The following is a 25,334-nucleotide window of genomic DNA, read 5'->3' as shown; positions in this document are numbered from 1 at the left end:
TCGTCCAGTTTCAGGTCTGACTCTAATTCCGTGGCTGCTTCAGGTGTAAGTGTCTTTGTTTCAATGTGTCTGAGTGTTTCCATTGCTTCAGCTTCCGACAAATTCTGACTTGATGTATAAACCTCTCTAAAATTTTCCCTCAGTATGCTTACTATCTCTGTAGGGTGTTTCTTGAGCATTCCCCCCGTGTCTGTAATTGCTGTATGCTCCTGGAGCCTTCCCTTCTTTTTTCCAGCCAAGCCAGCATTCTGCCTGCTTTGTCTCCCACATCGTATATTTTATGTTTTGTTGCCGTGATGTTACCGACAGTTATATTTTTTAAATGATCCTTGTATTGCTGCTGACGTATGATCAGGAAGTGTGTCTTGTCTTGATAGGGGTCTGCCATGTGTGCCGTATTCTCTTCCTGCAGCTTTAGTTCCAGTTCAGCTAACTCTCTCTGCTGTGTCCGTTTATACCCCGTGATAGAAACTATTGCTTGACCCCTGAGGACTGTCTTGTATGCTTCCCATATTATGGACGGTGAGTCTACTGATGCTATGTTTTTCACAAAATAGTGTTTAGTAGTATTTCTAAGCTCCTTCCTAATGCTGGGAATCTTAAGATAGTTAGGGTAGATAGGGTACAGTCTCGTATGAGATTTCTCTCGGCAAGAGAGCGTCAGTATTACCGGGGAATGATCCGAGATGCCCCTGGGTTTTATTTCTATCTCTTCGACGCATTGCATTCTAGCGCCCAACATCAAGAAATAATCTATTCGTGATAAACTATTGTGTACTGCAGAATGGTACGTGTGTTGGCGAGCTTCAGGGTACCTGAGTCTCCACACGTCTACCAATCTCATTGCCTCTAAAAATCCCTGGATCCGAGAAGATCAGGATGTCTGGGGTCGATCATGGAGCCTGTCTATCATCGTGTCAATTGCTGTATTGAAATCCCCTCCTATAATAAGATCACCGTCTGGTAGAGTTAGTAGAAATTCTCCCAGCGCAGGCAGTGCCACTGACTAAAGTGCCGGCGGTATATAAACCGATACTTTATTCAGAAGTCTGCCCTCCCACTGCCCCTGTATCGCCGCAAAATGTCCCTGGTCATCTATCTTACTCTGTAATGTTATGAATGGTGAGGTTTTCTTTACCAGGATACCGAGCCTGTAGAAAATTCGGAGTGTGTTGCCATTCTATATCCCCATCTATCCAAAGCCTTGCAAGCTGTCCCCGTGAGGTGTGTCTCCTGTAAAAGCACTAGTGCTGGGACATGTTGTTTTAGGGCCTGTAACACTAGTCCTCTTTTTATTTTATCGCCTAGTCCTCTTACATTCCATGTTACTATTCATAAGGGGGCCACCGGATTTTCCTGCGTCAGTGCCCCGGTATGGTTGAGTTGCGAATCCATTGCCATGAGTGACCTGCTGAAGGAAGAGGAGTCTCTTCCATTCTAAGACATTAGTGCATCTGCCAAGTGTCTGATTATGTGATATGTCTATCCTGTCGAGAGTTACTCAAAACCAACAAAACAAAACGCCCTTAACTTCACCCTTCATCCCTTACCCCCTCCCTGCCTCCCTGCTAAACGGACTTGCAACCGCCCGCCTCCCCAACTTAGCAGAGTGCTTCTCCCATCCCCAGCCCATAGTACTTGCTTGTCGGGGTAAAAGTCCAGGGAGAACTGCGACCCTTTTTGCTCTCCAAGGCCCGCCTCAGTCGAGTGTCCATGTTCGGCTCAACCTTATTTTCACAGCAACAGATAATTCCTCGGGAGCCGGATATTCAACGGCCCAACTCATGTTTATTTTCTTCACTTCTCGCGCTCGGCGAGGGGTCTAGAGCTTCTTGCATTGATGTTTGAGATCCGGGTTGGTCGTCTTCCTTCCGATGTGGACGATTTTTGTTTCCACAACGAGGGCCCTCTACTTTTCTTATATATACATTTTGATAAGGGTCCAAGGGGAAATGAGATTACCGACCCTCTAGTATCCTATCCCCCTATCCAACTATACTAATGACAAAAAGGGATACTAGTGGTCTGGAAGTAAGAGGCTAAGGCAGACAACACAGTGGCAAGAGAAATATCTTGTATAGGTATCTCCATGATGTACTGACGGCAAGAATCTCCCCACCAATTCGAATACATAACTCTACATTTGCCTTTTTTCCCGACTACACGGCCGAGGTCTCCCGTCGCAGAAGAAGTTTTATGGAGGTCAAAAAGGCACCAAGAGCGCAAGAACTACCCTACTCAATGTTGGAGAAAAAGAAACCCATCAGTCCACCCAGTAGTTTCACGGTTTGAGTTTTCACGCACTTTCAACACTGCAAACTGTTTTTCAGAACCACTGCATCTTCATGTTTGGCTGTCTCACATCACTGGTGGATCCAGACTAGGATATCTCACAATAACAACTAGTGAGATACCTAGAAGAGATGCCAGTTTATCCACAAAATCCCAGATGATGATGCTCCGCCACTGGGAGGGCTGATGGGTTTCTTTTTCTTCAATTTTCTGTACAACATGGAGATACCTACACAAGACATTTCTCTTGACACTGTGTTGTCTGCCTTAGCCTCATACTTCCAGACCACTAGTATCCCTTTTTGCCCTCTACTTTTCTCCATCCGTCCAGCCAATCATAAGCAGCTTCTGGTGTCTCAAATAACCACGTTTTCCCCTCAGCTACTACTCTGAGTTGCGCTGGAAACAACATTGAGTAGGGTAGTTCTTGCGCTCTTAGTGCCTTTTTGACCTCCATAAAACTTCTGCGACGGGAGACCTCGGCCGTGTAGTCGGGAAAAAAGGCAATCGTAGAGTTATGTATTCGAATTGGTGGGGAGATTCTTGCCGTATGTAAAATCACATCCCTGTCCCGAAAGTTAAATAGTCTGGCCAACACTGGCCTCGGGCAGCTCCGGGTTTTGGTCTGCCACCGGGGACCCTATGTGCTCTCTCTACGGAGAAAAAACTTGACAGTACACTCTTGTCTTGTTCAGCTCCCCCACGTAAAGGTCCATTGCTTGGTTGCCCTCGGTCTCTGGAACCCCAAGAATGCATACATTATTCCTTCTTGAGCGCCCTTCTTGGTCGTCCAACTTTTCTTTCAGTTGCTTGTTTTCCGTCTGAATGCGGGCCAATGCCATCTGTAGTTCCGACGCATCCTCCACTAGTGACTTTGTAATCACCTCCACCTCTTTAACCCGTTCCGTCATTTTGTGGAAGTCTGCTCTCAGCAGCGAGATATCTGTTGAGATTGTCCCCACCGTCGTTTGAACACTGGATAGCGCTTTCATAATGTCTTCTAGTGTCACCTTCCTTGTCCCGTCACCTTCAGGTGTTTTTCCCGCTGAGGGGTGACCCTCCAAATGTTTGTCGAATGCATATTTGTCTATTTTTGACTCTGTCGTTTGATTTCTAGGCCTGCTTCCTGACATGTTAGCCCCGTGTGTTGAATAATCCCGTAGGCTCTTCAGAGATAAGTGCACTTTTGGCCACCGGGGTGTGCTAGCTGGTAGCTATGATGTCTTCCGCTATATATACCAACGTAGTGAGTCTGATTGACGGACCATGTACTGCTATAGCTCCTGTAAATTGACTGCCGCTGATTTCAGCCTTGACATATGCTGGTCTACCTTGGTGTAGTGCTGACCCGAATCCCCGATATCACCTTCCTGGTTGCGCCATTGTTGCTTAATGCTGTGTATCCGATCATTAATCAGTGCCCATCTGGACACCTCAGTCTCTGTTGATCCCTTCACCGGCGGGTCGGTGGGGGGGAGGGGGCCCCGCCCTATTTCCACCTAAGTCTACCCCTACCGGGAAACCTTGACTTATTTTAAATAATAATAATGTAAACAAGTTTTTAACCACACTCACTAATGATGTTCCAAAAATTAACAGGTCTAAACTCCCATCTCTGTAATACACTGAATATGTGGTCCTAATGGGCTGCACCCCTACAGCCCAGCGTCTTCTAGTGCAAGGCTTTGTTGATTTTATGACCTCTTTAAATTTGAGTACAAATTTTTATAAATCATTTAGAATGGCCTGTGGTCCCAGGAAGTATGCGCTGACCAATCTTTGCATTGGCGATCAGAGTTTATCCAACACTAGCACTTTTTCTTAACTGTGTTTGGTTTTTGCTGCCAATGGACTATGAACAGACCATATTGTCTACTGCAGATCTAAGTTTTCTAGGTCAGTTAACACTGTACTTAGCCTGCCACAACCCAGGAGAAGGTGGGGGGGTTATTTAACCTATTATAAAAAAATCAAAAGCCAGTGCACACAGACAGCTACATATGATTCCGAGATCTGGGGCATTGCCAAATGTCATAATATTTTACTTGAGGAGAATAGGTTTTGTTGCAAGCTCTGGCTGCGCCAATCTCATCCTCTCAATTTTTTTGCCATAGTGAACTTAAGCTACACTATATTGAAGACTTTAAAAGACAGCACCCTGCTCAATTTTGTTTAAGCATATGAAAAAACAAGGCAGCGCCCCTCACCAGAGATATTATAGCTGGCTGTCTGACTGTCTTAAATGTGGGAAAGGTATGGAAATTCCATGGCTCGCAAAGGTAAGATCCAGTTTATGCAGGATCAACTATGTAAATGTTTTTGATAATCCAAATAATTTAGACATTGTAAACAAAACGGAGCTGCAGGTGGCCCTGTATGGGTGTTACAATACGGAAAGACTGGCCACACAGTCCAACAAATGTAGCGTAATTATGTACTTGAATATTGAGAACAATCGATATGTACCCAGCTATTTGACTAAACCAATGGGTCAAGGGAAGCATGGCCTCCTGATTCGCCTGAGAGCTGGCACTGTCAAGTATGTATTTTGTTTCCCTTTGGGCTTTCGAGTAAATCTTGACCTCATTCCTTGTCCATAAATTGGGTCTGGCCAAACTTTATTACACTTTTTTTGTAGGTTTTATGAGCAATATACCAAATCATTCTTGCTCCCCTACTTTAAAAAAAGATCTTATGTTGATTTTAGAAAAGCCCACAAAACTCTCCTTGAATTGGGTGAGAATAAATTGATAATCCGTGTGGGCACATTTCTGATAATTGCAGTTAGAGCTTGTATTTCAATGAATTCTGTCTAACTGCATTTTTAGTCTGTAATGCACTTAAGAACTATGCAATTTTATGACTATGTATATATTTCTTTGTTGTATGTGCTTGCCTCTCTTATGATTATGTATGCGCTTGCCTCATTTATTGATGTGTTTTTATCCAAAGTAAAGATCATTGAAATTGAAATTGAAACCTCAAATCACTCCGCCACTCCATTCCAGCCTCCTCTCATGACCATACCTCTTGCCACCTCTCTCTGGTCTTGACTTTACATCTTTTATACTTCTCTAGGTGCCCTCCAAATCTTAACTCTCTCTCTGCCACTCTCTAGTCTTACCTTTACATCTTTTAAACCTCTCTAGACACTTTCTAAACCTTAACTCTCTTTCCACCTTTCTAGTCTTAACCTTGACGTCTTTTATTTCTCTCTGGACGCACTCTATACCTCAACTCTCTCTCCATCTCTCTTTAGTCTAACCTTTACATATTTTATACCTCTCTAGACTATCTCCAAACCTAACGCTCTCCAACACTCTCTAGTCTTACCTTTACATCTTTTATACCATTTAGATGCTCTCTAAACCTCAACTGTCTCTCCACCTCTCATTCTCCTGCCTTAACATCTTTTATTTCTCTCCAGATGGTTCCGACATTGAGGAAGTATCCTGTGAGTGAGGGCAAATGCATTTGCCCTCACTCACAGGATACTTCCTCAATGTCGGAACCGCAACATAATTTTCCCAGATGAAGGGTTTCACCCGAAATGCATTGGGTTTGATTTATCATCAGGCTTAAACCATAATCCCTTGGAAGGAACAATCATGAATTTCAAACCACTGTGGAATAAAATATTACTCCAATGAGTGCATGTTGTTCCTTAACTAAATAGAAGTGGATCAACCTCTTCGTTGGAGTTGGCTGTGTCATAGGGAGACGTTACCCGGCTGGGTAACGCTTTTCATCCATCGAACGTTCACACTGATTGATCAGACAGTGATACCCCGGTCGCACGCAGAACATATATCTAATCGTTAAACTTTAATTCATGTTTATTGCTGTGCAAGTACTATCTCGCCAAGTACGTTACAGCAAAGGCCATTTGTCTTATTTCTTTATTCATTACAAGAAATTAAAAAAAGCCCTCATTCTCTCTACTTATTCTGAAGTAACCTCATCCCTTTGTCTTAAATTCACCCCTTTTTCACTCTTCATATCAACTGTCTTTCTACCCTTCATCCCTCTTTACTTTTCTCTCTGCCTTACCAATCTCTCAACATGACTTGTCCTTCTATGCGTCTTTTCATGTTGGGCTGTCTGCCTGACTGCTCTCTCTATACTTCTCTCAATATCTGACCTCTCTACCTGTGTCTGCCTCCACCTGTTTCTAACTCACTTCTCGTTCTAGCCTGCCTCAACCATGCACTACCTCGTCCATTACTGCAACATGCTGTTCTTCCCCTTTCTACACTTCCTTGACTCCATCTCTGTTTCTCTACCTCTCTGGTAAATCGGATCCATCTCTCTAGCTTTCTTTTTCTACCTGCCTTTGTCCACCTGTTTGCATCTTTCTGTTTGAAGACCTCACCTTTCTCCCCATATTATTGCTTGCCCTACCTCACCTTTCTGCCTCATCTCTATCTCCCTCAACTTCACCCCTTGTTATACTGTTGTCTTGTGTGTTTATTTTACCCCTCTGTTCTTCATCTTCCTCACACCCTCACTGCTTCTCTAACTCAAAAGACTTGGAGACCACAGTCAAGCTGGAGAAGTGAAAACATCAGCAGACAAAAGGAGGAACAAGAAAGAGGAACAGAACTTAGAAGTATCCAGTCAGCTGGAGTTTTCAGTTGTTGGACTCTGAACTCACTGTCCTTTGAAAATAAACATACTTGAAAGCCAAAGAAAGACCAATGCATTTGGGTTACTTTACTTTGACCACAGAACGAACACTGAACTGCTACTTTGGAGCAGGGTCACTCTGTTTTTAGATCAAGCCTCGGCAGCGCATGCGCTGTCTCTTCAAGACTTGCTGTATTCACTTCACAGGCTTTAAAATGGCTTGCTTTCTAGTGGGTAATCTATCCTCTTTGTCCAGCCTTGTTCTCATTTGTTTACTCCCATGGAGCAGCAGTGCCTAACTTCTGATATCATTCCAGTTTTGTGCTTATATATTCATTTCAGGGCACTCTTTTTTATATGTTAGTTTCCGTCTTGTGTTCTGAGCTACCCTCCGTATGTCCAAGCACCATTTTGTTGTTATTTTATTAGCCTGTTCCGATTTTCAGTCACTCTCTCTATCATTGGCTGTGCATGGGAGAAAAAGCGTTCACAACGCTGTCATTATATCGAGCTACTATTACAACGAAGTCATTACTACGACTGCGTTGTTAGTACGCAATGCATATTCATAGCAAATCATTACAATGACTTGCACTAGGGTGTGCTGAGGTATTGGAAATTAATTCCAACACCTTCCCTGTCGTACGCCAATTGGAGTAGGAATAGTAACTAAAACTATTCCTAAGTCCAGCGTGCCCCTTAGTGCAAGTCGTTGTAATGACTTGTGATGTAAATGCATCGCATACTAACAACGCGGTCGTTGAAATTAATGCATTGTAAAAGCATGCAATGTAAAGAGCCATATTCGTACATGGGGAAGGACGGGGCAACAGGTCATGGCAGTGGGAAAAAAACAACTTTCTAACTAACTTCAAGTGCTAACATAGTAAGATTCAGATTTGTTCATAGTTCTCTTACATGTCCACATTCAGGAACATTGAAAGGAAGTCTAGCAATCCTCTGCAATCATCACTTTTATTGTCCGAAACCATAAAGTACATTCTGGCCATGGTGAATCACAGCTTTGTTCATACTGAAATACACCAGACACTCTTTCACTACTACAGCTCGCACACTGTGGTACCAAGTCCCCAGAGCATGCCAACTTTAAGTTAGGCCAATGAATCATTTCCCCATCATTTTCATGGTCAGTGCATGTGCAATGTGCACACAGCATAATAATGGGGGTATGTGGGGATCTACTTCACCAAGAAACATGGATGCCATTTTGAAACAAAGTCCTAACATAAAATAATACTACTTTAGTTGGGAACCATTACGAACCACAGATGTTTCAATGTCAGCGTGCGACATACATTTGATGTGTGTTCTCAAACAAGCCTAGTGCGGAAACCTTAATGTTGAGTTTTAGGAGACATTAATAAGGAAAATCAATAAATATATATAGTACAGTTGAACAGTTAAAAGAAAATGTTTTAATGAGCTGGGCAAATTTGCAGCAGCACCACTAGGAGCAAAATGACCTCTAAAGTGGTGCTCACTTCCAACTAACTCTTTTCTGATCTGTTCTACCTCCTTAACACCTCCGCCTAATGTGGCACATCTCCCTTGTTTCCTAGTTGTATTTCAGGATGATTCTAAAAATATGTTATTTTTGTGATTGGTGTGTACCTTTTCCCCTCTTATTTCAATTGTGTGCATCCATTATTTAACTGTCTGCCTGTCATTCTCTGTTTACTTTTATTTTTCCAGTGGCAGCTTTTCTATGCCTTTTATCTGTCTTCCTGTGTCTCTTGGTCTCATGGCACATGCCTTTTAGAATATTCTTCATACTTTTGCTTTTTCTATCTGCCTGCCTCCATTTCTAACTGTAACTGTCTCCTTGCTGTCATTTTCAATGTGTTATCTGCGTATCCCTGTTGTTACCTTTGCTCTCTGTCTGCAGGTTCTCATTTACTATCTATCATAATCTTTTCTCTCTACCTTTTGTGGCATGGGAGCGCTCTGTCTCTTTTACTGTTCTGATCATTTTTCCCATTTTCTATTTGCGCGCCTTCTTTCTTTTCTACTTTACTTGACTTTTTTCTAACACTCCAAATGTCAGCCTCCTCAGACCTCCTTGCTTTTTCAATATGTTCCTATTTTTTTTGCATTCTATATTTATGTTTGTGTCACATTTTCCCCTCTTTTGTTTGTACATTTTTCTATACATTTTTTAACTTATGCCATCTTGTTCCCGAGCATTTTGGTACAAAGCACGTACATGCTTAGCAAGTGACAATACAGCAGATAGGCTTCGGCAGTGGTTTACAAGGCACACATCATGGGTCAGAGGGACCTGAAGACTGATCGTCATTTGACTGTGCAATATGTGCGCAGACAGTGACATCTCATCTCCCTTTAGCAAGGAGTCCACAGAGCCAGCAAGCTGGTGTGTATCTCTCAGAGTCTGAAGAGGCAAGTGGCACTGATTGGATAAATACATCATAAGTCCCTTTATTTATTTATTTTATTTATGTTCTTGTAGAGCGCCTGAATAAACTCCCGGAGGGGTATCTCTGCGCTTTTGATGAAGAAGGGAACACACTTTAATGCTGGTCTGAGTTCAAAGTGATAAATTGAATTTAGTTAGGTGTTTTAACTATTTGTGAAAAGGTGGGTTTTAAGAGTTTTCCGGAAGGTCAGGTGATGAGTGATCTGTTTTAATGACTGGGGCAGAGAGTTCCAGAGAGCTGGTCCAGTGTAGGCTAGGGCACGGCCTCCCTGCCTAGATTTTTTTATTCTGGGAATTTGTAGTAGCTGGAGGTTGCTGGAGCGTAAGGAACGCCCTGGGGTATAGGGTGAGAAGATTTTTGTAAAATACTTTGGACCGGTACCTAACAGGGATTTATGGATGGCACATAGGATTTTAAACTTGATGCGTTGCCGCACTGGGAGCCAGTGTAATTTAGCCAGTAGAGGGCGGGAGGGAGTCCTGGGTGGAACATTTAGGAGTAACCTTGCCGCGGTATTCTGGACTATTTGCAGTTTGTTAAGTTGTTCTTCGTTGGTTGATTGAAGGAGGCCATTGCAATAGTCCAGTCTACTAGTGGCTAATGCCTGGACCAAGGTCTTCCTGTGACTGTCAGGTAGAAATGGAAACACCCTTCTTAGCAGTCCAATGGTCCTAAAACAGGTACCGGGAACTTGGTGTACATGATCTTTAAATGTAAGGGCTTGATCTAATAGCACTCCTAGGTTCTTCACGGTCTGTTTGGGATTAGGAACAGGTCAGAGTTCCAGGGGCCACCATTCAGGGGACCACAGTGTCACTGCCTCCCCAAATAACAAAACTTCAGTTTTGCCTACGTTGCACTGTAGGCAGTTTTTGGCCATTCACTCTGATACTGCCCTCATTCCGTCTGCGAATGATTTTATTAAAGCAGGTGTGAAGGTTTTAAAAGGGAACAGAAGTTGGGTATCATTGGCATAAGATACCGGGGTGAACCCAAAGGATCTTACTAAGTCAGCCAGGGGGGCCACATACACATTAAATAATGTGGGGCTTAGACATGAGCCCCGTGGCACTCCCCTGGTGAGCTCTCTAGAGATGGATTTATGAGAGCCCAACCTGACTTCTTGAGAATGGCCCGAGAGAAAACTCTCCATCCAGGACAGTGCTACACCCCCCAGTCCCACATCCCTCAGACGGCCGAGAAGCACTTCATGTGACACCGTATCAAAGGCAGCGGATAAATCCAACAGCACCAGAATCATTGATCCCCCTCCATCAAGTGTCATCCTGATGTTATTGGTCACTGCTAGGAGGGCTAATTCGGTGCTGTGGTTGGGCCTGACCCCAGATTGTGAATGGTCCAGGCCCTCCGTTGCCTCGATGTAATTTGATAGGTGAGTATTCACGTGCTTCTCGGTCATCTTACTGATGTACGGCAGGAGGGAGATGGGCCGTAGGTTAGAGAGATCTGTCCATGGGGATGCCGCTTTTTTCCTTATGGGGTTCACCACCACCTTCTCCTCCCTACATCTTCACTCAATCAGTAAAGGAATTATAAGCGCTCCACTCACCTGTGAGGGTCTCAAGGCGCTGAGGGGGGAGTGTACGGCACTCGGTTCAGCCGAAGAGCTAGGTCTTGAAGGTCTTCCTGAAGTTGTTTAAGGAGAGGGCGTGTTTGATGTCTGCTGGTAGCTCGTTCCAGGTCTTGGCTGCAATGTGAGAGAATGATCTTCTACCTGACCTGGCTCTGAGGATGTGTGGTGTTTCCGCTAATGAGAGGTTGGACGATCGCAGGTTCCTTCTGGGTACATGGAAGTTTATTCTGTTGTTGAGGTATTTGGGTCTGTTGTGCAGGCATTTGTAGGCATGAGTGAGGATTTTGAAGGTGACTCTTGTCTCTACGGGTAGCCAGTGGAGTTGCCGCAGGTGTTGGCTGATGTGCTCATGCCGGGGGGTGCCGAGGACGAGTCTGGCCGCGGTGTTCTGTATTGTTTGAAGTTTGGGAAGTCGGGACTTGTTGATGCCGGCATAGAGTGCGTTGCCATAGTCCAGTCTGCTGGTGATGAGTGTGTGGATGACTGTTTTCCTTGATTCAGAGGGCATCTATTTGAAGGTCTTTCGGAGGATGCATAGGGCGTTGAAGCAACTGGAGGTGATGGTGTTGACCTGTTGGTTCATTGTGCGTAATGAATCGAGGATGATGCTGAGGTTCGTGGCAGGGTCTGAGGGGGTATGGGGGCTTACGAGAGCAGTGGACCACCAGGTGATTTCCCATGCTGAAGGGGTGATGCCTATGATGTCCAAGAGTCCTTTCTGTCTTCTCGGCATTGAGTTGTAGGCAACTGTTGGTCATCCATGCTGCGATTTCCTGTATTCCTCTCTGGAAGTTGAGTTTTGCGGTGGTGGGGTCTTTGGTGAGGGATAGGATGAGCTGGGTGTCATCGGCCTAGGATACGATGTTAAGGCTGTGTTTTCGGACGTTGTCTGAGAGGGGGGCAATGTAGATGTTGAAGAGGGTCGGCCTCAGAGATGACCCAGGTGGGACTCTGAGGGAATTTCCACGAGGGCAGTGAGGAAAGGCGGTAGTATGACCCTTTGGCTTCTTCTGGTGAGGTATGAGCATATCCAATGTAGGGCAGTTCCTTGTATGCCAGCGTTGTGTAGTCTAGCGGCTAGTGTGCGGTGAGCGACGGTGTTGAAGGCTGCAGATAGGTCGAGGAGGATGAGGCAGCGGAATAGCCTTGGTCCAGGAGGGTGGGGATGTCATCTGTGGCGGCGAGTAGGGAGGTCTTGATGCTGTAGTTGGCTCGGAATCCAGATTGAGATGGGTCGAGGACGGCATGCTCTTTGATGAATCATGTCATTTCCCTGTTGACTTTTTTCTCTGCCACTTTGGCTGTGAAGGGGAGGAGCGAGATCGTATATAGTACACACACTGTTGTGGGAATGGAACATACTAGCTCAAAACCAGGTGCGATAACTCGAAATAGCACATTGATGTGAAATAGAGGCAGTACATGCTGTGACGTGTAACAAAAGTGACAATTTGGCTCTCACTTTCCCAATGATGGATATATTGAGACAGATGCACACACACCTGCTTTATGTTGCAATTGTAGCCTTTGTTATCCATCCATTCGCCCGCTTATCTGTCTACCCACTCTCTGTCCTTCTAACACACACCTTCGCCTGTTTATCTGCCCACTCATTGTCCTTCCAACAAACACCTCCACCCGTCTATCCATCCATCCATCCCCTCACTGTCCTTCAAACACCTAACTCCTCCATTGGTCCACCCACACACTGTCATTCCAACAACCATCTATATCCATCCTTCAATTTACCCAACCACTTTTTTTCCAAAACCCTCCTCTGTCTGTCCAGCTCTTTCCCATGCAGGTATATAATATGCAAATATAGATATGTACCAAGTGAGTATTAGAGATAGGTGACATGCATGCAGTATATTTACTAGATAAAATACATGTAAATACCTTTATCAGCAATGTAATTAAACACACTCATACACAAGCAGGCATGCTCAAACACACAGACATCCAGTTGTGTTTTGTATTCTGGAACCAGAATTAATGTTTTCAGACTTTGACATCAGCATATTCTGATGTTGCTGTATGCTGAAGTCAGCATATCTTGATCATAGCGTATCTTGGCATCAGCATATTTTGATGTCAACCTATCTTGACATCAGCATACCTAAAGGTTAGTGTATTTTGATGTCAGTATGTCTTTTTAGGTCGAGCCTAGACAGCGCATGTGCTGTCGCAAGACCTGTTGCAAATACAATATTGTGGGTAATTTCTCCTGCAGCTTGCCATTGGTGAACTGAGGCATTGCTTTTGCTAGCAGGCTTATGATTGGCTGTGGATGCGATACGTCACTTCCATTTTTGCAGGAAGCAGCACTGACCAACTACAATTCAGTGATGCTGCAGGGCTGTATCTTTTAATTTAGGGACTACTTCGTTGTTTATATGCACAGCCGCTTTCCTCGTGTTGTCACCACCCGCCCCTTTGCAAATACGAGTTGCAATTGTTTGTTTTCTTTTGCCTTCCACCTGCTCACTCTACACATGCACTGCCTGTGGTTGCCCCAGTGCTCTGCGCGTGTTCATGCTACTCCAGGTGCTCACAGCCGGCCCTTGTAGCAGTTCCTCAGCTCCGACATGCTTCATGCCTTCCTCCTCCCAGCTTTTCAGTGCACGCTGCAGTCCCTCCTCCAGTCCGCCTCCTCTCAGCCACCTTTGTCGGTGTGCAGAGCGTCCAGCAGCACGGTCCTCACCTTGCCTGCAGCACTCCCAGAGGTTGCAGCTCCACGTAGTGGCCACCACACTCAACCAGCAATACCGCCACAGCACCGATGCAGCTCATCACATGGTCCACCACGGCAGCCCACCACGTCGCAGATTCAGGTACTGCCTCATTCCCAATGTGGTGAGTGACCTGAGGGGGTATATCCTCTGGCCTGTGTACATTACTGGCATGCAGGGAGGACCTGTAATTGTGGGACACAACACACTGGTGTTGGGTAGTGCTGACAACCACGAGTGGTGGGCGAACTCTTTATTTATAGCCTCCTGTCCATGCCTGGCCGGGAGGTTGAAACTTCGAGAACAACAACAACGCCAACTCCGCCACCCTGATCGCCAACCTCGCCAACCTCAGCCTCTGACAACTCGTCACCGAACCAACCCACGCCGCCGGCCACACGCTTGACCCCATCTTCTCCACAAGCACCCACATCACCTTCAACCACACCACCGAACTCCACTGGACTGACCACCGCTGCATCCACTTCACCTTCAAGAAACCAACCACGCACCACTGCACACAACAGCTGCGTCGCCGCTGCTGGAGCAAAGTCACCGAAGACCAGCTGACCTCCACCCTCGCCCAGAACCCACCCCCACCCCCGACCCCACCAACAAAGACACCGCCGCCTGAAACTTCAGAAAGTGGATTTACGGCTGTGCCAACACCCTCGCCCCGCTCAAGAAACCCTCCATCAACCACTCCAGCAAGAAAGGCGCCTGGTTCACCAAAGAACTCCTAACCTCCAAGCGCACATGCCGGAAACTGGGGAAGAAATGGCTCCACGACCGCACACCAGCCAGCCACGCAGCCCACAGGGACGCCATCCGCAGACACCACCACCTCATCAGAACAGCCAAGAGATCTTCCTTCAAAACCCGCCTGGACAACAATGCACACAACAGCAAAGAGCTTTTCAACATAGTGAAATAACTCTCCAACCCCAGCGCCAACACCAACGACACCCCACCCTCACAAGATCTGTGCGACTCACTGGCCACCTTCTTCCATCACAAGATTGCCGACATCCATGACAGCTTCAACACCTCAACTGCCCTGACCACAACAGTCCCCGCCCTGAACGCCACCTGCACCAACCAGATGACCTCCTGGTCCCATGTCAACGACGATGAGACACACAAGGTTATGAACTCCATCCACTCAGCATCTCCATCAGACCCCAGCCCACACCACATTTTCAACAAAGCTGACCCTACCATCGCACCCCAACTAAGGAAGGTCATCAACCTCTCCTTCGACTCAGCGACATTCCCGGAAAGCTGGAAGCACGTCGAAATCAACGCCCTCCTCAAGAAGCCCAAGGCAGACCCTAAAGACCTCAAGAACTTCTGGCCCATCTCCCTGCTCCCTTTCCCGGCTAAAGTCATAGAGAAAATCGCCAATATACAGCTGACTTGCCACCTCGAGGACAACAACATCCTAGACCCATCCCAGTCTGGATTCAGACGAAATCACAACACCGAGACAGACCTCATCGCCGCCACAGACGACATCAGGCGCCAGCTGGACAACGGCAAAACTTCAGCCCTCATCCTCCTGGACCTGTCAGCCGCCTTCGACACGGTTTGCCACCGCACGCTAAGAACACGCCTCCAAGAAGCCGGAATCCAGAAGAAGGCCCTGAACTGGACCACATCCTTCCTCTCTGGCAGAACCCAGCGAATTCGCCTCCCACCATTCTGATCGGAAGCCACTGACATCATCTGCGGCGTACCCCAGGGCTCATCCCTCAGAACAACTCAGTTCAACGTCTACCTGGCCCCCCTCGCACAAGTGGCCCACCAGCACGACCAGAACATCATCTCCTACGCCGACGACACCCAGCTCATCCTCTCCCTCACCAAGGACCCACAGACCGCAAAAACCAACCTCCACGAGGGAATGAGGGCCGTCGCCAAATGGATGAGGAAAAGCCACCTGAAGCTGAACTCGGACAAGACAGAAGTCCTCATCCTCAGCCCCACCCCCTCAGCATGGGACGACTCCTGGTGGCCCACTAAACTGGGAACAGCTCCAATACCCACGGACCATGCAGGCAACCTAGGATTCATCCTCGACTCCTCCGCTCTATGTCAAAGCAGGTCAACGCCAACTACTCCTCCTGCTACAACACCCTCCGCATACTTTGCAGGATCTACAAGTGGATCCCAACCGAAATCAGAAGAACAGTGACCCAAACCCTCGTCAACAGCAGCAAACTCTATGCAGGATATCCGGCCAAACACCTGCGACGGCTACAACGCATCCAAAACGCCTCCGCCTGACTGATCTTCTACATCCCCCACCGCAGCCACATCACCTCCCACCTAAGAGACCTACACTGGCTCCCCGTCAACAAGAGGTTCACCTTCAAACTATTCACCCATGCACGCAAAGCTATCCACAACACCTACCTGAACAACAGACTCAACTTCTACACCCCCCGCCCGCCAGCTCCGCTCCACCAGCCTCGCCCTTGCTGCAGTCCCACGTATCTAATGAACAACCTCCGGTGGCAGATCCTTCTCCTTCCTCGCCACCAAGACCTGGAACACCCTCCCCACCCATCTGCGGCAGACCCAAGACCTGCTCACCTTCAGAAGGCTCCTCAAGACCTGGCTCTTCGAGCAGTAGCAGCACCCCCTCCTGCTCAGCGCTTTGACACCCTCACGGGTAAGTAGTGCGCTTTACAAGTTCCTTGATTGATTGATTGATTGAAAGTGCAACAATGTAATGCACTACAGCTTGGACGCTGTCCAGCTTCGCTGTGTGGAAAGTTAACTGTCTGACAGAAGAGATGCGAGCTGCCTCCTCTCTCTGCCCCTCTTTCCACCCTCACAGGACTTGTGCCATTGACATATTGCTACGAAGGAGAGTTGCATTGCAGGTTGACTTCATTATATATAAATTGTGTGCAGACGCTTGATGACTCGTCAGTCTGAATTCATTTTGCTTGAGTTGTGGTGTGTGCTCTTACGGAAAAGTGTAAACTGTTGCTTGTTCACCACGAGGGATCCCGCTCACTCTTAGCCCAGTGTCAAAGGCGCCATGGAATAAATGCACAGTTGAACAATTTATTCTAGTTCCTAAAGAATCTCCCTACATCAGTGGGGGAGGTGTCGCCTAGTGGCTGAGTTGACCTCTTTGATCCTGAATTCAAATCCTGGCTTCGACAGTTTCATCAGTGTGTGATCCTGGTTCAACAAGTCGTTTTGCCGAGTCCAAGTGCCTATACCAGACTGCTCAGATTTACAGACTTCAGACTAGGACCCTTTCCAGTATCCAGTCAACTGCCTGGTGTAATGTTTTTATTCCTGCAGAAATTTGCTTCTCTGCCGCTGCCCGCGTCCCACGCTGGGGCACATTGGCAGGGCAGCCACCTTAGTGGCCACTAGTCGCAGCCCCCCATCTGCCTGTCCAGGGCTTCGTAGGAGGCGCGGCGAGCCTCGTCTGCCCCTCCCCGGGGTCTCCATGCGCATGGCCAGGTGAGGACTTACCAGTGGGCCAGGGGGGGCGGGCCAGGTACTTAACCTCCGGCCGCCCCTAGCTCTGCCTCTGTCCTGCTTCGGTTTCCTGTCTGTCCGCCCGCCTGAGCGCTGCACGTCTTCGTTCGGTTAAGGATCGTCGTCTGTTTTAGGTGAGTGCCACGCTCTCTCCTCCTCCCCACCCCGTCCCTGGGTCAAGCCCAGGTTGCACAGGGGCCTGTTTTTGTGATACTACGGGGTGGGGACGTGGCCAAATTGCGGTCCTGACTGCATGGGCAGGCGGGCGGATGAGCTGCGGGGGCATTGTGCGAGGTATCCGTGGAGCTGCACGTGCACGCTGTCCACTCACCGGGAGCGCATGCAGGTAGAACAGCAGAGGGTGGGCTGCGGACGAGTAAAGGCTCGGAGATTGAACGAGGCCTCGGCTCGCCCAGCCTGCAATAGCACGCCCTCCGCTACCCCCGCATCCCTCCGTCCGGTCACATTAGAGGAAGGCAGTCAAGCGCGCAGCACTTAGTTCCCGGTGCGCATTATTATGGGAAACGGCCACTACAACGAGGCCGTTTCCACGAAAACCTTAACCACGCATGCATTACACCGCATGCGTGGTTACAACGAAAGCCTTTACCACGCATGCCTTTACTACGAGTTACGTAGTAAAGGCATGTGTGGTAAAGGGTACAATTAAAAAAGGGGGGGTTAGGGGGGGAATCCCCCCCACAAAAAAAGCTAAAACTAACCTCAAGTCGAAATGGGCTGGCAATCGGCGTCGTATAAGAGGAAACGGAAAAAGAAACCGCTTCCTCTTTACGACGTATGACGTCACCACGGAAAAATACGCGGAGAAGGATTAGCGTGGAACTACCATTCCGTTGTAACGCATGCGTGGTAAAGGCATGCGTTACAACGGAGATCGTTGTAAGAACATACAACCCATTATTATAGGCAAGTAAGCCCGTCTATTGCCTCATGCATGTGGTCCACGTTACCGGGAGCACATGCTAGTCAGGGTCGCGTGCCTTCGGCCCCTGCTGTTCACCCCGCGAGGTCCTCATGCTCAGGTCCCAGGAGTGATTTGGAGGTGTTTTGGGGTCACGGCGGTGGCCGTTCCCCGGGGCATTTTGCGCGGCGTCCAGGCCCGGCTTGGGCACTGGGTTCCCAACTGTGCTGGTGAGGGACTGATGCCCGCGTCGGGACGGGAGTAGTGAGCGGGGCTCGCGGTACCCCCCCCCCACTACGTAGAAGTACATGGGAAAGACAAATGGCGTGACGAGAATGGATTGCTCTGCCGCATTTGTGTATAGCCCCCCTCTTGCACGACAGTAGCACGGGTCTTCCCCGCAGTGTAGGGCATAGTACAGCTTTTAAGCGTGTATGGCAATCATGGGGACAAAATAGGAACCGCGCGAGCAGAGGCATGATAAATTAAAACCTTCCCCGCATGTCGGGCCTTCCAATCCTCTTGACTTGTGTTCCCTAATTTTCTCTCCTGAAAGCGTTCGATGAACATTTATGATGCCAGGCATTTAATAAATGCTGGTAGCCACTGGGACTGATGTATCAAAGGATCTTGTTGTCGCTAAGTCTATTATTTACAATAGCATGGGGCGCGGCGAATACAAATCATGAGTTGAAATGTACCCAATGCACGCCTTGATACAGAAGCGTCTGTACAACATGTACTCCTTTTTGTGTTCCCAGAATAGAGTGTGTCAAACAAACAACTTGGCTGAGGCCTTGCAGGGGTCACCGATGTCCCCCCCCCCTCGTGCCTTGTGAGGCATGCCGTGAGTGAGAGGGGGCCATGGGCCGGGAAATCCGTCCTCCTTGGCTAGTTTGAGGTGTGCATGGTGGGCGAGGGGGGAGCGTGGTGCCCAGCATGGTGCACACGAGGGCATGTAGGAGGCATGCAGGAGCACACGAGTGCATGGGAGGCCCTGGGCTGAGTCCCACATCCCGGTGGTCCCTGTGACTCCTCGAGTCCCTAGGCCGCCTTTTTGGCGCGAGTTTGTCCCGCCGCGGACGGGCTCTATCCCCCCGGCCCCAAAGAAAGGCACACGCGTCCGACTAGGAGCTGGGTTTGAGAGTCCGAGCCCTCGAGACATATGTTCGGGTTTAGCATAGGTGAATGGTAGAAAAGGTTACAGTGATCAGGGTAGGAGATGCGAGCGGCATAATGTGCAAGTTATTGTCACATAACCGAGCAAGTGGAAGGGGTTGTCAAAATGGCAAGTAAGATTACTTCAATGAAAATATTTCAACAGCCGATGCAAGTTATGTTATATTATGCTGATTTTGCTGAGCACAGCGAGCACCAACTCACAGTCAATATACCCTGTGTTCAATTCACTATTAGGAATTCAAGATGCCCAATTCAATATAGGGTATTTAGAGAATAGTTAAAAAATAGTTTCAAAGTTAAAGTCTGGGAGACTTTTATTTTGAAAATAAATAATGCAAGTGGGAAGTTAAAGAATGTTAAAAGCAGTACTGACACACTACCTATAAACATGGAAGTAGTGTGGGAAGTAGTGTGGCTCACTGGTTAGAGGCGGCAGACCCGAGAGCAGAGGACGGCCCGGGACCAGGGTTTGATTCCCGGCGCGGCAGGTTTCTGGACCAGGGTCAGCGGACTCGATAATTCTCTCGCCTCGGTGCCCACTCTGATCAGCGATCACACTCGGCAACTCTGGGCATTAGCTTGCCTCATCTTCACTAACGGCCCCACCAGACCGCCGGGGATGCCTGGTCTCACCCTGGAGATACCCATTAAGTGATCATCTCTCAGGGAAGCCAGGAAGGGTTTCGCAGCGGTCGAAGCGCCTTGGGACCCTACGGGTAAGTAGTGCGCTATATAAAGGCCAATACATTTACATACATGGAAGATATTAATAATTAGGAGAAAATAAATAGTGTAAATTAAAGGCAAAGAAATCCTTTGGAAAGGGACTGTCTTTTGAAAAGCACACTTGTCATTATCATATGGCGGTATTGAAAGAGGTTGTGGGTGCCCCATCAGTTATGTTGGTAACTCCAGGAATGCCGCTGCCCGCATCTCACGCAGGGGGACATTGGCAGGGCAGCTCCCTAGTGGCCATTGGTTATAGCTCACACCTTGTACCGGGGCGTGGAGTGGAGCAGGCGCGGCTATCTGCCCCTCCCCGTGGTCGCCATGCACAGGCGCGTGACATTTCCCGTGCAGGCCGCTGCACACAGGGGGCGTGTGTAGAGTGGGGTACGCCCGACACTCGGATCTGGTGTTCAGATCGCTAGCAGGATAGTGTGGTGAATAATTGAGTACCGTCAACATCAAAATCTGTGGACCTTGGTTCGATAACCGGCAACCACGCTCCACTGCTTCAGGTCAAATGAGTAGATCTCCCTGCGCCTAACAGATGAATGTCTCCTTAGGTAACGCATGGCCTCCGTGCTATCGAGATAGGTGGTATAAAATTTAGTTTAGTCCCTCCAAACGCAAAATTCGGAGGACTGCTTTCGAATCGGCAGCCACGCTCCACTGCTTCAGGGTAAATTGTAAACCCCCCTAACATATGAATGTGTCGTTCTGTAACGCATGGCCCAAGTGTTTAAAATGGTTGCAAGTGGCCTTTGTTACCGGCTAGATTCCCTGAGTCTTTGAGTCACAGTCACCAAAGATGAGGGCTGTGTTCCAGGACGTTCAGTACTGATAACTTTACTTGAAGCTGTTAACAGAGGATCCTACACCAGAATTACTGGTGAGCCTAGAATGGAACTTAGTTTATTTAAAAAGAAGAATCACAGTCTTTTTCCGTATTCATTCTGGGAAAGGTACCACAACAACACATGTTAGGACAACAGGACAATAGGACAACAACATCCGATGGTTTGTACTACGTAAAAAGCCGACTGAGCAATGGACTGAGGTCAAAATATATTACACCTTCTGTCGACGTCAAAAGAGGTGGAAGGGTTACGTAAATAGGTGTAGTTATTACGAGAAAGAAAATCAACAATCTTTATACTGCATTCAGCCTTTAAAGATGTGGTTCGATTGACATTACACTAGACAGAAATACAAAACAGCTGATGAAGCAACAATTTAGTACTTGGGTTTCCATTCTTTAGCAACTAGGCAAGAATCAAGATGGAATTAATGTAAAAAGTGTCACCACCAGAGGTTAGAGAAAATATGAATGGAAAAACTATGTGAAAAGAAACAAAATAGACACAAAGCTAACACAGGAGAACAGGAAACTACTGCAGGCAGTTTTTTCACATCTCTAAATAGAAAGCCTACTACCTTCCGCATCTCCGGGGCAATGCATAACTCCCAGCACTCCCCACTTTCTCATTGGACCCTCCAATCAACCTGAAACAGGAGGCATATTTCAGGTCCAGAAAAACAACCTTGCAAATTAGTTGCTATGTCTAAATCCAGAATTTGAGCGGGGGAATTTAGTGCTTAATAAGAATGCGCAAGGTGTCTCCTTTGATACATGTCATAAGCCCATCATTCAGGTACACGGAAGCGGTTTGGGGAAGACACAGCCTTAAATGGCTCCTTATTCTGACGTCCCGGTTCGGTTTATGCCGTTATCGCAGACAAGTTGGGAGTTGGCCTATATCAGATGGCCGGGATGAACTCCCTCCCTCTTACAAAAGTCTGTAATAATTTGAGACAGGGTGAAAGGGGGTTGAAAAACAGATGGAACGGTGGCGGGCACGTTTCCCTGCTCTTGCAAACTCTCATAGCTCTAACAAAGTGCCAGGGGAGCGCAGCGCTCTGTTACTTGAGAAGCATCCGGGTACATACTCCCCAGCACCACCGCGCGGCAGAATTTAGGTCACCGCAATCCCTTCCTGCGGAGTCAGTACATTCTAAACGTCGAGAAGTTTAACTAAGGGAAGAAAGACTATCAACAAGACCACTGCGTGATCCCAAGCCGCCAAACATCTCGTTAACGCCCCGTAAAATATCACTGACCTTTTTAGAACAGAAATGTTTGCCTTGAAAACGGAACTCCTTTCGATTTCAAACTGTTAGCGTATAAAGATCCTTTAGATTAAACGCTTACGCATATATCTAAGTTACTGAAATAGTTTATAAAACACTGCAGAAACCGACACCCAGCTGAAGAATGCATGAGTAAAGGGAAAGTAGTGCAGTACAGGGCAGACACCCAAACACAAGAACAAATGTAAGGCAGGCAATGGTGGAACTTGTGCATGTATCGGAAGCAAAGACATGGTAAGGGGTAGCATAAAGTTTGTTGCAATTGGAAAGTGACAGGTGCTTGTTACAATAAAGTACCATACACGGGTAGAAGGATAATACTGCTATAATTGGCAGACTCTCCAACAGCAAGTAACACACAGGAAAGACACTACGTAGACAAGGAGAATAGAGTTTTTATATTAAAAAGGTCTTCCGTCAGATAAGAGAGGGCATCAAGTAAACTTGGAGGTGTCGCTGAATGAGAACTTTTAGGTCAGTTTGAAGGCCTAAGAGGAGGAGGTGTTTCCAGAGGGATAGTAGGGAGAAGAGTTAAGAAGTGACTCCAAATCACACACCCCTAAGTGCAATGTTCATTAGCAGAATCAGCCTCCTTACGAGAATGTATTGTGGGCAAAATAGTTCTGGTAACTCGGGTGTGCAAGTTACAAAAAGTATACTAAGTACAAGTAGAGGGACAATACTGCAATACATGGCAAGTAGTCAAACACACGGACATACGTTATGTAGGCAAGGGTGGCACTGTGCTAGTACCAGCAGCAAGGACTAGGTCAGAGGTAGCAATCAGTGGGTTACAAGGGAGAGTTGACGTGTGCAGGTTACATAAAAGTGCCAAATGCAGGTAGAAGGATAATACGGCAATATAAGGCAGACACTAACCACAAGAGGTACAAGTGGTGAACGGTACTGCGATAAGTATCAGACTGTCAAACATAAGAACAAACGTTGCGTGCGCTATGGTGCAACTTGTGCAAGTATCGGAACAAACGCAGCGTAGGAGGTAGCAAACAGTGTATTACCAGGGAAAAGTGACGGGCGCAGGTCGCAATCAAGTACCAACCCCCAGGGTGAGGGATATCACTGCAACGAGGGGCAGACTAGCAAACCACTGGAAAGACACTTCCAGGGGCAGGGAGAATAGAATTTCTATTTGAAATGTCGTTCTTCATATAATAGAGAAGACTCGAGTAAAATTGGGAAGTGTGAAGGTAATGTTCACAAACTAGCTATAGCAGTCGCGGCTGGTGACATTTGAAATAGGCGGGGCGTAAAATTGGCGGTGGCTGGACAATAATAACAGACTCGGACTGACTGCCTAATAATAATAAAAATAAATGTAAAAAAACTTACCTTGGCTTGGCTTCCCGCTCTGGCTCTCGACTCGAGTCCTGTCCCGAGGGCCGAGACTGCAGACTCCCGCGCGCCATCCTGGATTTTTTTTACTGCCTCGTCACCAGAGTCGTCACTGAAGGCTGCAGGCAGCCTCCCTCCCCTCCATGGCAGCCGGCGCTGATTGGTTCGGCCGGCTGCCCTAAACACGTCATTTCTCCTAGTCTGCATGCTGCAGAACGGAGAGTGGGAGGAGGCTTGGGGGAGCGGCTTGCCCACTGTTGCTAATACTGTCTGTTTGGACAGCCTCTCAGGCAGTCCAAACAGTCCGTATTCACAACAGTGGGCAAGCCACTCCCCCAAGCCACTCCCCCCTGCCCTGAGGCTCGAGCTCGAGGAAGTTTGCTGACTGATTTCTCGCCGTGCGAGAAGGGCAGGCAGAAACAAATGGTAGTTATAAATAAATAACTACCATTTGTTTCTGCCTTCTTCTCGCACGGCGAGAAAGTAGGGGGGGCGGCGCCCAAACGCCCCCACGGTAAAACCGCCACTGAGCTATAGTAAATCCAAACAGGCTTGGCCTGGGTAGCGCCATTGCAGAGGATCTGGAGGAGTAGATGGAAGGGGGCAGGTCTTCTATTGAAGGTTTTCTGTCCCTAAATGCAGGAACAGCGCTGGAGAACCGCCCTATGCACATGGGGGGGCCACCTGACTATCAACAGGTATAAAGGTCATAGCACACTGGGGCAATGTGTTAGGGTTAGCGGACCCACATTCTCCCCAATGTCATTACCATCCCTGGGTGTGGGGCAGGCAGGATCACCCATGAATCCTGATAAAATTAGTACCAGTGAGTGAATATCAAGAACAATGTATGATAGTATTGAGTGTTACATCTGCTGCTATTTTTGTAAGGATCCTGCCACACCTGCACACACTATTGGACTTTCGGGGCACATGCTTTATGTTCCTCCTACTCTGAGGAGAGGTAGCCACACACCTTCGGCACGGTCAACCATGACCTGCCCAGAGGGGCGGGCAGTGGTTTCAAGTAGACACTGCCATCAGTGAATGCGGTTAGGCTGCAAGAAGAGGAAGGATGTAGAGGACTGTTACCACCCACTTACCCTCTTCCGGGTATACACGAACAGTGGTGTGGCGCAGGGCGACGCACTCCGGGGTTCGGTCAGGAACAAGGTGATTCAGCAGCTAGGACAATACAAAGGCGGGGGCTAGTTGGTTGCGTTAAATTTCCTAGTGTCCCACCAGCCCAATGCACTTGTCATGACAAAGGTAGCACAATAAAGGGTAGCAACCTAGCACTGCAGAAGTTTCCAGGACCAACGGTCATGTGAGTAGGGGTGAGATTTGGTAGCTGTATAAGATGGTGTGCAGTGTCCGTTAAGATGCCGGTAGCTAGGTCTGGGCTTGAAAGGGAGGCACGCGCGAACACAGCTTAGGGGAAGCTGCCACTCTCTACTGAGACATTTTGGTTGGAATCCCCAGCATGCGCTGGAACAGCTTGCAATAGAAATTGCGGCAATCTTTGGGTGGGAGTGTTCCCCCTTCCCATCAATTGGCAAACAGTAGAGAGGCACGACTTTACTTTCCTGGGTGGGGCAGCACCGCTGTAAGCAATGAAGTCCTCCTTGGGTAGAATGAGCAGCTAATTTGTTGAGTATTAGTAATGGTGCAATAATTAAGGGGCGCAGTGTTTGCAAACAATTACATAAGTGGTGACAAGATGGCGTCCCATTTACTCATCAGGTTGTGAGGTGTGGCTGCGGAGGCACCCATATGTTGCCAGATTGGCATGGAGGGCA

The sequence above is a fragment of the Lissotriton vulgaris genome, chromosome 11, assembly GCF_964263255.1.
Source record: "Lissotriton vulgaris chromosome 11, aLisVul1.2, whole genome shotgun sequence".
NCBI classification, from domain to species: Eukaryota; Metazoa; Chordata; class Amphibia; order Caudata; family Salamandridae; genus Lissotriton; species Lissotriton vulgaris.
Note: the sequence above shows the minus strand (reverse complement) of the source record.